This window comes from Scomber scombrus, chromosome 23 (assembly GCF_963691925.1).
Source record: "Scomber scombrus chromosome 23, fScoSco1.1, whole genome shotgun sequence".
Taxonomy (NCBI): Eukaryota; Metazoa; Chordata; class Actinopteri; order Scombriformes; family Scombridae; genus Scomber; species Scomber scombrus.
Genome location: NC_084992.1, coordinates 8,925,912 through 8,940,426, shown reverse-complemented (window position 1 = coordinate 8,940,426; position 14,515 = coordinate 8,925,912). Strand labels below are relative to the sequence as shown.

The 14,515-nt window shown below is 36.1% G+C and overlaps 1 protein-coding gene and 2 long non-coding RNA genes across 3 annotated transcripts in view; all 3 read left to right on the top strand.

Moving 5' to 3' along the window:
- LOC134005514 (Fc receptor-like protein 5) overlaps positions 1–14,515 on the top strand; it is a 64,087-nt gene that overhangs the window by 32,875 nt on the left and 16,697 nt on the right. The gene's annotated exons all lie outside the window — the stretch shown is intronic.
- Positions 2,613–4,017, top strand: LOC134005681 (uncharacterized). The gene is made up of 3 exons (XR_009927882.1): positions 2,613–2,757; positions 3,008–3,737; positions 3,974–4,017. It is a non-coding gene; the product is annotated as an uncharacterized LOC134005681 (long non-coding RNA).
- Positions 10,008–14,482, top strand: LOC134005678 (uncharacterized). Its single transcript, XR_009927879.1, has 3 exons — positions 10,008–10,073; positions 10,833–10,865; positions 14,411–14,482. It is a non-coding gene; the product is annotated as an uncharacterized LOC134005678 (long non-coding RNA).

Sequence of the window (14,515 nt, the reverse complement as noted above, 5' to 3'; positions counted from 1 at the left end):
AAAGATTTGAACCAGGTGAGGGCGGAGCCAGTGATCTTGAGGGAGGATTGGAGACGGGAAAGTAGGATGGAGTGTTTGATGGTGTCAAAAGCTGCAGAGGAGTCGAGGAGGATTTTGAACTGTCCAGAATCCGAGGAGAAGAGGAAATCAGTGGTTGGTTATTGAGGAGGACTGATTCTGTGTTGTGTTTATTGCGAATTCCAGACTGAAAAGTTTCATAGAATGAAACATCATTTAGTATGAAAAACACACTCCTGTATGTTTAAAAGGAGGCAGGTAAAGGTTGTTTACAGCTTCACAGTGAACAGTTTCAGTAGTTATCTTGGTAGCAAGTTTTCAAGATAGAAAAAATAATCCAAACATCCATAAAACAGCTCAATCCAGTCTGTAGCACACTTCACGTCTCCACTGTCAGTCCATATGCTCTGTATGTTCTTAACACTCAGTTTCACCTAAACACAGCACCTGATGCACCGTTTATATGATTCAGATGTTTTTATTCTCAACATTAAATAGTATTAAAAGTACAAATAAGAGACTTATTTGTATTGTGATCTTTTTAAATGTAATATCTCTCTACTTGGTTTTTCATTACATGTTTTCAGATGTTCATTCAGCAATGACTCTCAAAGTGAGTCCTGACAGAGTGCAGCACTTCACCAATGACTCTGTCTCACTGAGCTGTGAAGGAAACTTCACTGAGTGGAGAGTGAGGAGGTTTCCTGAGGACCGCTACTGGTCAGACTGTTATAACTGGAGGTCCATGACTGGATCCACATGCAACATCAAGAGATATCAGCAGAGTGATGCAGTGTACTGGTGTGAGTCTGGATCAGGAGAGTTCAGCAATGCAGTCAACATCACTATACAGAGTATGTTTTCATTACATATATTTTATTTTCATCTTGTATTTAAATTATTTTCAACATGGTGTCACTAACTACACTTCCTGTGTAGACAAACAAGTTATATACCTAACCTTTGATAGAAGTGATGTTATATTGTTTTCTTTAACAAATAACTGAAAGGTTATCAAACTATTATTTCTTAAGATTATCATAAAGAAATACAATGTAATCAATCAGAAAATCAGATGTACTCTGCACAATATAATAAGTTAGTTGGTTTCAAAAACAAGTAATGCAAAAGCATAAAAAAATATGAAATTACATCAACCAACAGATTCTTCATATTTATTTAAACAAGTACAAATTAATATTTTGAAAGGTCAAAGATGTTTTGTCCACAGCTTTTTTGGTGTACAGCAAGACCTTTTCAATCCATTCGAAAATTAAATATATATATTTATAGATTCAGTATATTTGGTCCACAACAAGATCTTTCTTTATTCTTGATGATATTAAAATGCTGATTCAGTCAGAGGTGTTTTTGTGACAGTAACCATCCACTGTTTCTGTCATATGTACTGTTAGCTCTAGAGCTAACTAGCCATAGCTATATTTACAGTTATGTAATGAAGCTGAAATGTTGGGTCTTTGTTCAGCTACACGGATTCTGTGAGATATATTAATTGGAGAAAAATAAAGGTATATGTGTGATCTCTTCTTATAGTTTTATGTCTCCTTGTTCTAAAGGTCTCCAGCTGGTCTCTGACTGAAACTTCTTATTCTTTGACTGTTTTACAGAAGCAGATATTATCCTGGTGAGCCCTGTGCATCCTGTGACTGAGGGACAGTCTGTTACTCTTGGCTGCAAACTGAGGACAGGAGAATTACCTTCCAACGTGTTTTTCTATCAAAATGACAAACTTATCCAAAGTGATACCAGAAGAGAGCTGAATATCTCTACAGTGTCAAAGTCAGACGAAGGTTTCTACAAGTGTAAATACTCAAGAAAAGAATCAGCACAGAGTTGGATGTCAGTTCAGGGTGAGTAGGATTAAAACTATTCATACATTTAATTTTTTGTAAACTGTGTTGCTGTCTTTGGATGAAATGTGGTCGAACAGAAATTCCAATTTACAGGTTTAGTTTCAGCTGATTTTACATATTGTAATATATTATAAATAAAAACCCAAATCTACTGTAAATGAACGATCAGTCAAAGGTTGTTTTCTTTTGTGCTGAAGAGAAGTTGCATCAGTGGCTGGTTTATTGTGTGTTTAGTGTGTAAAGTGTATATTTGTGTTTTTATACTTCTAGATTTGTACATTAATGTGTTTCTTTTCACGTGTATGTTCTTTGGAAGTCAACTTCTAAATCAGATTTTAAGTTAAACGAGTTTAAGAAAAGTGCTGTGAAGTTTACCTGATTTTATTAATATTCATGATGTATTATCTCTTGCAGCAGTGTCCAGGCCTGAAAACTCTTCATCTCTTATACGATTAATTGTTGGACTGGTTTGTGGAGTTGTATTTATTATTCTCCTGATCCTGTTGTATCTCTACAGACGATCCAAAGGTGAAACTTTTTCCATCTGATGTTAAATGTTTTATGATTTAATTATTCAGATACAAAGTTGTATTCTGATGTCATGATGTGGAATATTTACAAAACCAAACCATGTAATATTAAATATCCTTTTCACAGATTCACACTCTGTCAGGTTGGTACAAACCTCTCCTCTCTTTTATTATGATCATAACAGCAGTACCTTCAATGTAACTTATTAAATTCATTGTATTTGCTAAATGTTTTAGACCAATCCAGTCTGAGAGCACCAATCAGGACTCTGCCACACATCACATGGTCAACCTGAATGAAACTCAAGATCACATCTACAATTCTCTTCTCCATGGTCAGTCTTCAAACTAATCCTTATCAATTCTTTCATTTTATATTTACTTTAACTGTAACTCTAATATTTCTATTACAGTCTACAAATACAGTAAAGGCTCTAAAACATTTAAGATTCCGTCTTTGCAACATTAAAATCACATTTAAAAAAGAAACCTGAGGATTTTTTTTGAAAAGGTGATAGTTGATTGGTATCATGCATTTAAAATAATACATATGACCTCAGTTTGATTTTAACTTGTTGCTCACAGGTGATGTTTGTGTCTATGAATCAATCAGAGGCTCTGAACACCCTGAAAACGGTAAAGTATAAACCTTAACATGGAGCAGTCTGAAATGCAACTATTGTATAATTTAAGAGAAAATCATTTACAAAACAAAACCATTTAACACCAAATATCCTTTTCACAGATTCACACTCTGTCAGGTTGGTACAAACCTCTCCTCTCTTTTATTATGAACATAACAGCAGTACCTTCAATTGTCTATATATCTGTCTATATGTCTATATCTATATCGTGTCTTGTAGAGACAATTCACAGCCTTGTGACTGATGGAAAAAGGAGTCGTTTATTCTGCACAGAAGAAAGAGACTTAAACACACCCAAGTGAACATTATATACAAAGATAGGCAGAGCTACAGAAGACAACACACATACCAGTGTCTCCTGTTATTTTCTACAACCGCAGCTTGCTCATCACCTCATTCTCTCAGATCATACTCTGCTCCCAAACTGTCCTTCATCATTCTCACACCACATATCCTGCTCTTTAGCTGAATCTCTGCACACACACTCAGCCTCTAACTCTTTCACAGAAAATGACCTCTTAAATACCATATAATGTATCTTATTAAATTCATTGTTTCTGCTAAATGTTTTAGACCAATCCAGTCTGAGAGCACCAATCAGGACTCTGCCACACATCACATGGTCAACCTGAATGAAACTCAAGATCACATCTACAATTCTCTTCTCCATGGTCAGTCTTCAAACTAATCCTGATTCATTCTGTGATTATTTATTAACTCTAACTCTTACTCCAACATTTCTATTACAGTCTACAAAGACAGTAAAGTTTCTCTTTAAACATTTAAGAGTCCCTGTCTGCACTTATCGTCACCATTAAAACCAACATCTGATGATTTTTGTTAGAAGTGATATTTGATTGGTGTCATGTAATTTGACTTTGGCTTGACTTTTACTTTTTGCTCACAGGTGATACTTGTCTCTATGAATCAATCAAAGGCTCTGAAGACCCAAAATAGTAAGTGTTTGTAATTATTACTTTTTCATTGAATATTTTGTGTTTGAATGTGTGTTTATTTTACATTATGTGTGTTTGCAGTGCTGAAGAACAGTATTTATACATCAGTGTGCATATTCAGTATCAGTATATTTACTAAATTCTGTAAAAGTCATAATACTCTGCTTTGTGACTGCTTTGAACACTGTGGACATTATAATACTTTTATTATTTTATTATCAGTGGAGACATTAACCCTGACAACCCTTCAGTACATTATCATTATAAATTATAACATTACTGACAAATGTTTAATCTTTTCTCCATTTAAAGGAAAATCAGCTCCTGCAGCAACTGATTAACCTGTTTATTCTGAAGTTAAACCAGGAACAGCTCATGGTAATAATTCTGTCATGTTATGTTCAGACTGTAATAATTAATCATACTGATAATAAGATGAATAATCTCATATTGCGATTTCCAAAGCATTAAATTCGGAATAACCAAACACATCTATCTTTTTTTGTGATTGTCTTTCATGTCCGTAAAGACAGCTGTGTGGACAAGGCCAAATACATATGGTTAACAGCATTTTATAACCATTGTGTGCATCTCTGCTATCCAAATATCAGCCATGCTCAATGCTTCGTACAGTTAATATAATAAGATTATATGAAATAAATACATCATGTGGATTTAATACTTTGTTTTTTAGCAGAAAGTACAAGACTACTGAGGTTTATGTAGTTTTTATGCACTGTATTATTATTTTATTTGTACAGTTATTTTGTTACTTCATCTTAAAAGTTTGATTGCAGCTATTTCAAAAAGCAGCAGGAGGTATCAGTTTGAAATGTGTAAATGATATTAACCAGGTGATACTGCAGCTTTAAACTCAGCATATTTTTCAGTGTTAGATGAAAAAGCTTCAGGATGGACGTCAACAGTTACTTTAGTATTTGTAATAAACTTTTTCTGTTGTTATACTGTAAAGTTTTCATGAATTTACTGGTGTTATATGTGCTTAAGTGTTTTTGGCATCAATAAACTTTTTAAAGTATTAAATAATCAGTGGTGTTTTCATTTCTTTTTATATTTAGATAATATAGAGTTTAGTATTTTTAATTATTACATTTGAAGCTCTAGGAACATCTGGGGGAACAAAACTTTTAGCTTTTTTCTCCTGATCCTAAGAAATGTTGCCATCCAATATCACATGTGAATATTACCTAATATGATCTGATCAGAGAGCAGACAGAGTTGAGGAAGCAGAGAGGAGAGTGGTGCACTACTGATCCATATCTAATCATGAAAAGCTGAACATCAAATAACAAATACACATTGCAATTAATGCCAACTGTTATGAATAGAAAGGTCAAACAATGAAGAGTCACCCATCAAATAGTGAATACAGAGGTAGAACAGTCATTATATATGAAGAAAGAACATCCACACAAATTAAACTCCATCCTTTTTTATTTGAGGGTCTATGTCTAGTTTTCGCCACTAGATGTCACTATTTCATCATTTGATGTGAGCCTTCATCATTTATTGCCTCCACATTCATCTTCTGATGTGGTGATTCGTTATTTGATGTGAGCTGTGTGCCTTAACTGTCAATCAAACCTGCCATCAAAGGCTCCACCCATGTCTGCAGAGCAAGAGTCCTGCAGGAGAGATGAACCGATTAAAATGAGGAAATAGAGTTTTTTGTTAAAACCAAATGTATGCTCTCAGCCAGATGATGTGTTTCACAGCTTGTTGACAGACTGAGGTGATAGGGAGTGTTCAAGATGCATAGTGAGATCTTTAATGTCAGATTATCCCACACTGACCCCTCCGGCTTTCTGTGCTTCGTCATCAAATCCATTCCTCTTTGCTTATTGAGAGAATGCCCAAATCAATGAAAACCCATCCTACGTTTTCACTGCTAGCTTACGCCCAGCCAGATTCTCACACAGCTTGTTGTCATCCTGCATCTTCGTATAATAAAGAGGGACAAACCTATGTGAGGAAATCCCCTCTGCACGTTATTATACCCCAATTCACAGTGCGTCAGTCTGTGGTGAGAAAGGAGCAAAACTGCATTAAAATAAATAAAGTCATAAGTCAGTTATCAGAATTAAAAATACATATGCAGGTTTTGAAGTTTAATGTCAGGCTAGATGGCGATTTTCTCATGCTGGAAGGTTTAGGGGACATATTTTGATGTTCTGTCAGTGTTTCTATTGTTCATTTATACGTCCTGAAATTGATCCCAATGATTTAGTTTGCCACTGACGTTGTCTTTATAGGTGTGGTGTGAACTAAACTAACAGTCATCATTATAGTTATCGTTCTTGCTGTGGACGGCCCTTTACCCAGGACAAAAAATCACCCTGCACAGCCTACATCCTATCAAATTGTTCTTCATTGATTCACTCCTCCCTTTCTTCTCTCGTCCTCTATCCTCACATCCAGACTTCCATTTCCACTTCTGTCCAGCTCTCCTCCTAGGTCTTCATCACACATTTTTCTCTCTCTTTCTGTTAACTTCTGCTTTTCACTTCTTCCTCACTTTGCTCATCATTTCTCTTCCTCTTGCCCTGCTTCCTCCCCTCTGTCCTCTCCTCTTCGCTCTCACTCATTTTCCCTCGTGGCTCGTCTAGAAGTTAGTTAGGTGACACGACAGAATGTAACACAACACACACATCAGCCCTTTATGACAATGGAGAGACTGAGAGGAAATGGCACAAAGTTTAAGTTGTTTTAAAAACATTTCGGGCTGGAGCCCAAGAAACCTTGTGCCGGTGTTTCTATGGATGTTTCAAGGGACAAGGATGTAAAATTGAGCTTAACTTTAGTTTAATGCTAGGAAGCATCTTGTCATATTATGAGAAATGTTGTTTTCAGGCAGATGACATGCTTCACACCTGATTGACAGCAGATAACAGACTGAGGTGATGAGGGAGCGTTCAAGATGTGAACTTCCTGTTAAATGAATGGTCAGACTAAGAAATGACTGTCCACTTCCTCATGTCATAGTATCGTACATCTCTTCTTTTCCGTGAATTAAAAGATTAGCTCTGGTGATAACACATGAAGTAAGTGTTAGGATAAAAGCAACATGTATTATTTACTGTATGTCTAAAGAGGAAGTGGTAGCCTACACTGGTTTGCTTCTCTCATGCTGAGCAGCAGTGGTTTGGCTTGTTTCCACACGGACTCTTGTTGCTTAGTGTGTTTAGCACAATGGGGCAAAATGTGCAACAGTTTACTTTTATTATATTTCCTTTTTTATAAGTTTTCCCCTTTATGCATTTATTAGTTATTTATCATTACAAAGTTAGATAGGCAGACAGCCTACCTAACTTTGTCGGAGGTTTATTTGTACAACTCCAAATTTTTGGGAAAGAATCTGAAATTCAGACCATAGATGGATGTGTTGAGTTCAAATGTTGATTGAGTTTAAACTTATTAGGTTATTCATGCTGTAAGTGTCAAATAATTAAAATAATATGATTATTCTGTTTCTGAAAAATGATGATGATATAAAACAGAATTTGATTTGAATTTGTAATTGAAAAATGGATGTTTGACATTTTGATGGGTTAAGATGAGTCTTTTTATTTGCTTTCTTTTGTTTAAATCTATCATATCAATACAATTGCTTTTGTTCTTTGGAGGCAACACATTTTTTACTCGGGGCGTCTACACACAACCCACAACACACAACACACACCCCACCACAATGCAGGAACTGTTGTTGCAAGAGCACTGGGCGTGTGCTGTAAAACATGCACAAATGAACACACGATTAAATGTTAAGCACGTACATGAAATTATATGATTAAGTTTGATGATTTTATGGTTTATGGATGTGAAATAAATGCTTATTGTGAATATAACTTTTTAAATGCAATATTTTCACAAACCTTTTCACAAGAATTAAGCTAAGATATTTCTGCAGTGGCCAGGAAGTGTAATGGTGTCAAAGTTTGCTGCAGTCAAACCAACTGAAGTGGTCTGAGCTTCACCTCTCTCGGCCCATGCAGTGAAGGAGAAAGTCACGCCCCCCGAGAGCAATGCATGGTTATTAAAGACAGGGCTTTGTCCATGCCATTTTCAATATAGAACCTGTCACCCTCTCCACTGAGCGCCATACATTCAAAAGGAAGGACATAATAGGGCCCAGTCTAAGTTTGGAGCGTTTAAGAGGGAGGCCTGAATATACTAGATCTTTTAGTCGATGAGGAGAGGCCAAATATTCTTAACACAATTATTTCTCTTAATTTTATTTTTATATTTCTCTTAAATCAATGAGTCCTTTATAAGTAAATAGTAGCACTAATGCATTAATAAAATACGGATAATAGAAAAACAAATGTAAACAATTGATTAAAAGTCCAACCTCTAACACATGCAGTCCCCAATAAACTATTTAAACCATATAAAGTGTTAATATAACTGTAAACACAAGATAACTTACGGATGAAGCCGTTTTGTGGGCTTTAAAGCACAGGATTAAACAGACAGCCGCACTGTGATGCTCACTTCCTGAGTGTGAGGGAACCAGACCTTCCTGATGACTACTTCCCGTTACCCCCAATGTTTACTGTGAGCTCACTTCCCCCTAAATCCTGCTTTTGGCAGCTACCACCGGATAGAGCCAAATAGGACACAAAACTCATGATTTGAACTACAATGATTTCAATACAAGCATTAACAGCATCTATGTGCAAAATCGAACCATCCAATAAATACCCATGACTAATGAGGACTGATAGAAGACAAGTCATTACAATTAATGAAAAGCCAATCATTATGAATAGGAAGGTCAAAAAATGAAGTCTCATTAAATACTGAATGCAGATGTAAAATACTGTAGTCATTAAATAAAAAAAGGTCTAGGCTATATCTTGCTTTTGCAACTGGATGTTTGAATGAGATTATTTGATGTTGACCGTCATTATGTATTGCTGCCACATTCATTGTTCTATTTGTTATTTGGTGTGTGCTGTGTGCCCGACCTGTCAATCAAACCTGCCATCAAAGGCTCCACCCATGTCTGAAGAGCACAAGTCCTGCAGGGGAGACTCTCAACGAACAGCTTAAAATGAGGAAATACTTTTATTTAAAGTCAAATGTTTGCTGTCAACCAGATGACATGTTTCACAGCTGTTTGACAGCAGATAACAGACTGAGGTGATAGGCAGTGCTACAATAACGGCTCTGTGCAATAACTACTGTGTTTTTTATTATTTATTACTGAGAGTATGTGTATGTGCGAGATGTGCTTGTGTGAATGTGTTAGCATATGTATGTGTTTATATATATATTCATATTTTTATTTATTTTATGACAATGAAGATCTATCTATCTTAAGATGCAAATTTAATTTGTTATATTTTCCGACGCTGACCCCTCTGACTCTCTGTTACATGAGAACTAACATATTGACTGTCCACATAATTGTATTCAAAGAGTGATTTGACTCAATTTCTAGTACCTCTCATATTTTCACTTGTTTTAATTTCCACTGCCTAAAAATATGATTGTACACCATGCACAGTATCAGACACCTCTTCTTTTCTGCTTATTAACAAATTAGATCTAATATGAATGTGTGAATTTATCACAACACAACATTTGTGTTGACAAAGTTAGGCAGGCAGCAACACATATGATGGTGATGGTAAATTAGATGGTTTTATGGTTCATGGATGTGCATACATGCTTATTGTTTTCATCTTTTTTAATACAACATTTTCCATGCACAAACCTTTGCACAACAGATAAGCTTAGATATTTCTGCAGCGGCCAGGAAGTGTAAAGGTGTCAAAGTTTGCTGAGGTCAAACCAACTGAAGTGGTCTGAGCTTTGCAGAAAAGGGAAGGAAGCATAGGCAGACGAAACTTAGAACTAGTTTGAGAAAAACTCTGATCTCATATTCATATGAAATGCAACTTCTCTCTTCTCTCTTTATTGAAGCAAAGTAGAAACATTTGTCAGACTGGGAGCAGCTGAGTGACAGAGTGTCAGTGCTGGATGTGAGGATGAGGTCCACTTTGATCTGTGTGCTGGGATTATTCTGTAAGTACATTACTGACTTTGTTTGCATGGCACAGATTAAAGAACATGTTCCTGATTAGTCACAATTACAGAGTATCACTGGTTTCATCAGTTTCTCTGAGAACTTGAACAGAGCTCGCTTATAGTTTTTAACTACAGGTTATTTTATAGTTCAGATGTTGGTTGGTGACTTGGCTCCGTTTTTTGAAGCAATTATTTCTGCACAAATACTGTACTGCACCATGCATGTACATTGTTTAATGTATTGTATTGTTATGTATGTAGGTTTTTTGAATTTCATGGTTTTTCTTATTTTATTTCAAATAATCAATTTTAAAGAGTGTTACCTTTTATCTGTTACCTCCCTGCTTCGTACTACAGTTGTTAGGGTGAGTGAACCCAAGGCGGGAACACTGAGGCAGAAGGCTCTGACTGGGTTTGAAAGAGTTTTATTGCAGGGAGGTAGCTGGGAGACTGGGGCAGGAGCTGAAACCAGTGGCTGAGACTGTGGTGTGAAGCTGAAGTCAGGCAGAGACAAAAGTGCAGGAACTGAAAAACAGGATTTAGGAAAATGGCAACGATATGGCAATGAGTTGTAGGCTGAACCAGCAGCTGGAAGTCTGACTCCTGGACACTTGTCTCCTGCTATCAAGCACAGACACAAGGAAGAGGAGAGAAAGAGAGGGACTGCAGACTAGGAGACAGACAGGATAGTATATAAATATGTAGTTTTAAATGCCTTTTGAATGATTTTGACTGATCAAGTTTCCTCTTTTTTAGTGATGGACACACTCTGCTACGGAGAATCTGAAGGTGACTATTTTTTTAAATTAAAAATATATTTAAATATTAAGGGTGTAACAAACAACCTGTTTGAATCGGAAAACCAGTTTTGATTAAAAAGATTCAAGTATATCAGTATACGGACCCTGTATCGGTCTAAATACAGCATGAACCGGCCAATGGCCCGATTACAAAGTTATGAATCGCTTTAATGTTGCTGCTGAAGGCTCCGTCTGCTCCTGTCTGCAGCTCTCTCTCGCTTTCTCGCTCTCACATAAAACTCTCACGAGACTCGTCACAAGTCTGATATCAAAAGGTAGGAAGAGATTTGGATTTTACAAGAAGAACGGAACTACAATAACGATGTGAACATCCACAATATACCTCCAGCCAGTGGCGTGCACATACATTTTGGGGGGCAGGTGCTCAGTGAAAAATAAGGGCACTTTGTGCGGCATGTGGAACTGCCGGCTGCCTTATTAAAGCAGTGTGAGACACAAAAAAACATACAGTACACTGTTAAAAAAAAAAAAAAGAACTTTCAAAAGGGCACTTGCTTGGTCCAGAGGGCAAAGGGCAGGTGCTATAGCACCACCTAGTGTCTATCTGTGCACGCCACTGCCTCCAGCTGCAGTTATAGCTGAAGAAAATTGGTTATTGATGTTACTGCTGTACGTTGTACGGAGAAAGAAAAAGAAAAGCAGAAGAGTTCAGAGATGGCTGCTGATTCAGTGTGTTGATCAGAAGTATTTCAGACACTAGTTGCTTTGATGTTTCAGTATTTACAGACTAACTGACCCGCAGCAGCATGTTGAAGCGCTGTGTGTAAAAGTGCACCGCTGTGCTGCTCCAATTTACAGCACGTCAGTCCGCGGTGAGAAAGGAGCAAAGCTGCATTAAAATAGATAGTCATCTGTCTGTTTCTAAATTAAAATGATGATTTGCATTCAGATTTAGCCTTAATTCTCTTGTGTCGGCTCAAGCATGTATGACATTACAAAATGAGACAAGGGATGTCTTTTTAAATTAGCAGCTCATTCTCTGATCTGAACTAACACAAAACTCTCTCTAAATGTTTTATTTCTTTCACCTCCTTTACTAGTTTGTGCCAATAATGACAATTGACTATTAAGTTTGTTTTCATTTGTCAGAAAAGCTTTGTAAAGTTGTCAGCATGCGATGTATTACAGTAATAAACACAATGAAATGGTTCTGAACTCAAACATGTCAAAGGTAACAAAAATACTTGTTCCCTGGTCTTTTATAAAATATATCTATTCGAAGGTAAGCAATGCCACTTTTATAGGATTGACTTATCTTAATTTATAAAATGAATGTCTACTTTAAACCAGGAACTGTATCAGATTACATCATAGCCCATCGAATCATATCGAATCATATCGTTCCATTTTAAAATGTATCGTTCCTGAATCGGATCGTATCTCATGTATCTAGATAGTATTGGATTGTCTTATATTGGAGAGATACACACCCCTACTTATTTTGTCATCCACAGTATTATTCTTAATCTCATCCCATTTTATGTTTAGATTTTATCATGTAGATATAATTTTACTCCATGTATCAATATAAATTCTGAAATGGCTACATTACTGCCCAAATGTGTAAAGCTTGGGTCTGTACTATGAAGCAACTTCAACATACCCAGGATATCTTTTTGTTAACGGTCTTCATGAGTCTGACATTGGCCGTCCAGATAATCAGTACTACGAGGCTTTCTTTCAACCAGCTCAGTGAAAGCAGGGGAAACAATGTTATTAAGTACCTGTCGAAAACTTCTGTTTCAGGGACAGAAAAAAGTCCCATTCAACAAAGTGAAATGTAAACAACAGTCTGTAATCATAAAGCAGAATAAGACGATGTAGAAACACTACAAATAATTTCCAAATATTAAAAGTTGTCTTAGGCCCAAAATAAATGTAGATATTATTATATATGACTTATTTGTAGAGTAAGTATTTTTTGCTATTTAGTTGGATAATGAAGAAACCACCATTGTAGCAACTTGTCAATCACATCGTAGCCACACCTATATCATCTTTTTTTATCATCAAATTCAAACTAAATGGGAACATTATTTACAAAATGAACATCGTGCTGCAATGAGAGAGAATCACATTTAAGGCTCTTCTGCTTTGGATGGATCTTCTTTTCATGCATTCATCTGATAATCTTAAAACTTTTATTGACAGTGCAGCATGTTGACTCAGCAGAAGACACTGATCAGGCTGATGAAGGTGCAGTCAATTACAACATTAATTATTACACTGGAGGCAATTATATTGTTTGACTCCTGTGTCTTTATTCATTATGTTATAATTGTGATACAAAGTGCAGGACTAGCCTGTATGAGCAATATTCTGCTTATAATTGTGAAACTAAAGCAGAAAACAGGTGAAAATAGAGCTTCTTTTATTTCAGAGAGTCATTTAGTAGATATATCATGAATGATTACAGTAAGTGTGACTACAACTTCCTCTTAATCCAATTTAAGAGAAATGGATCGCTTCTTGAAATGGACACAAACCCTCAATCACGTAGAATATCAGACACTACTGTAGAAATGACCATTCATTCAGTATCAGTGTCAGTCTTTTATAAGTGTAAGTTTGATGGAGGACGAGAATCAGAAAAGAGAGTTCTACAAGTGGAAGGTAAGTAAAAAAAAAAAAAAAAACTAAGCTCAAAATGTCCACTTAACTTTTCTGAGAAAAAAACAAACAAACAAGAAACGAAGTGAATGCTGAACAAGTGAATCTTTTTTTCTGCTCATCTGTCTTTAAACAAAAGAGAGAATCTGACGTCAAGTTGTTTCACACAGAGTTAGTCACAAGGGTACAAGGAGGTTGAGAGAGCTTAATGCACTGCAACTTAAGATTCACATATAAATGTAGTAGAAAACACACATGCAGCATTTAGAGAGAAAAGTTTGTTTATAAACATAAATGTGCAAACAGAGAGACTAAATTCATTTGAGTTATACTCAGTTTGAAGTGTTTTCATTGTGTTCTGTAACAATATAAATACATTTTGATGTTTATTACAGTAATTTCTTTATTTTGTTGTTTTTCTAAACTTAACAGCAGGTAAACGCAACATTACACTGACAGCAGACAGTTACACCATACGAGGACAGCAGAGTGTGACTCTGACCTGCAATGTGGACGACTCTGCTGGCTGGAAATATGAGTGGTTCAGACAAACCTCAACAGGTTCTGAAAAAACTCCTCTTCAGACAGCAGACGTTGGTGAATCAGAAAGACTCAGTATCTCACAGGGAGGCATTTACATCTGCAGAGGAAGGAGAAGTGAACCAGATGCCTTCACACCTGAAAGTAATACAGTCACCATTAATGAAACAGGTGAGTTAAGTCATTTGTTCTGAATCCAATTTGAAGCTGAATTATCACAACACACTTTAAAACCTTAAACTGTGTTTAACAGTGATATTGTATTTCTTCCTAATCACTGACGTCATAGCTTTGTTTATATGAAATAACAATTTACAGTTACTGAGATGATTAATAACACAAAACTACACCTTTGTTGTACAGATGTGATTTTGGAAAGTCCTTCATTCACATTGTTTGAGGGAGACTCAGTGACTCTGCGCTGTAAGCCTCGTCCTCCTGGAAATGAGAGAGTCACTTTCTACAGAG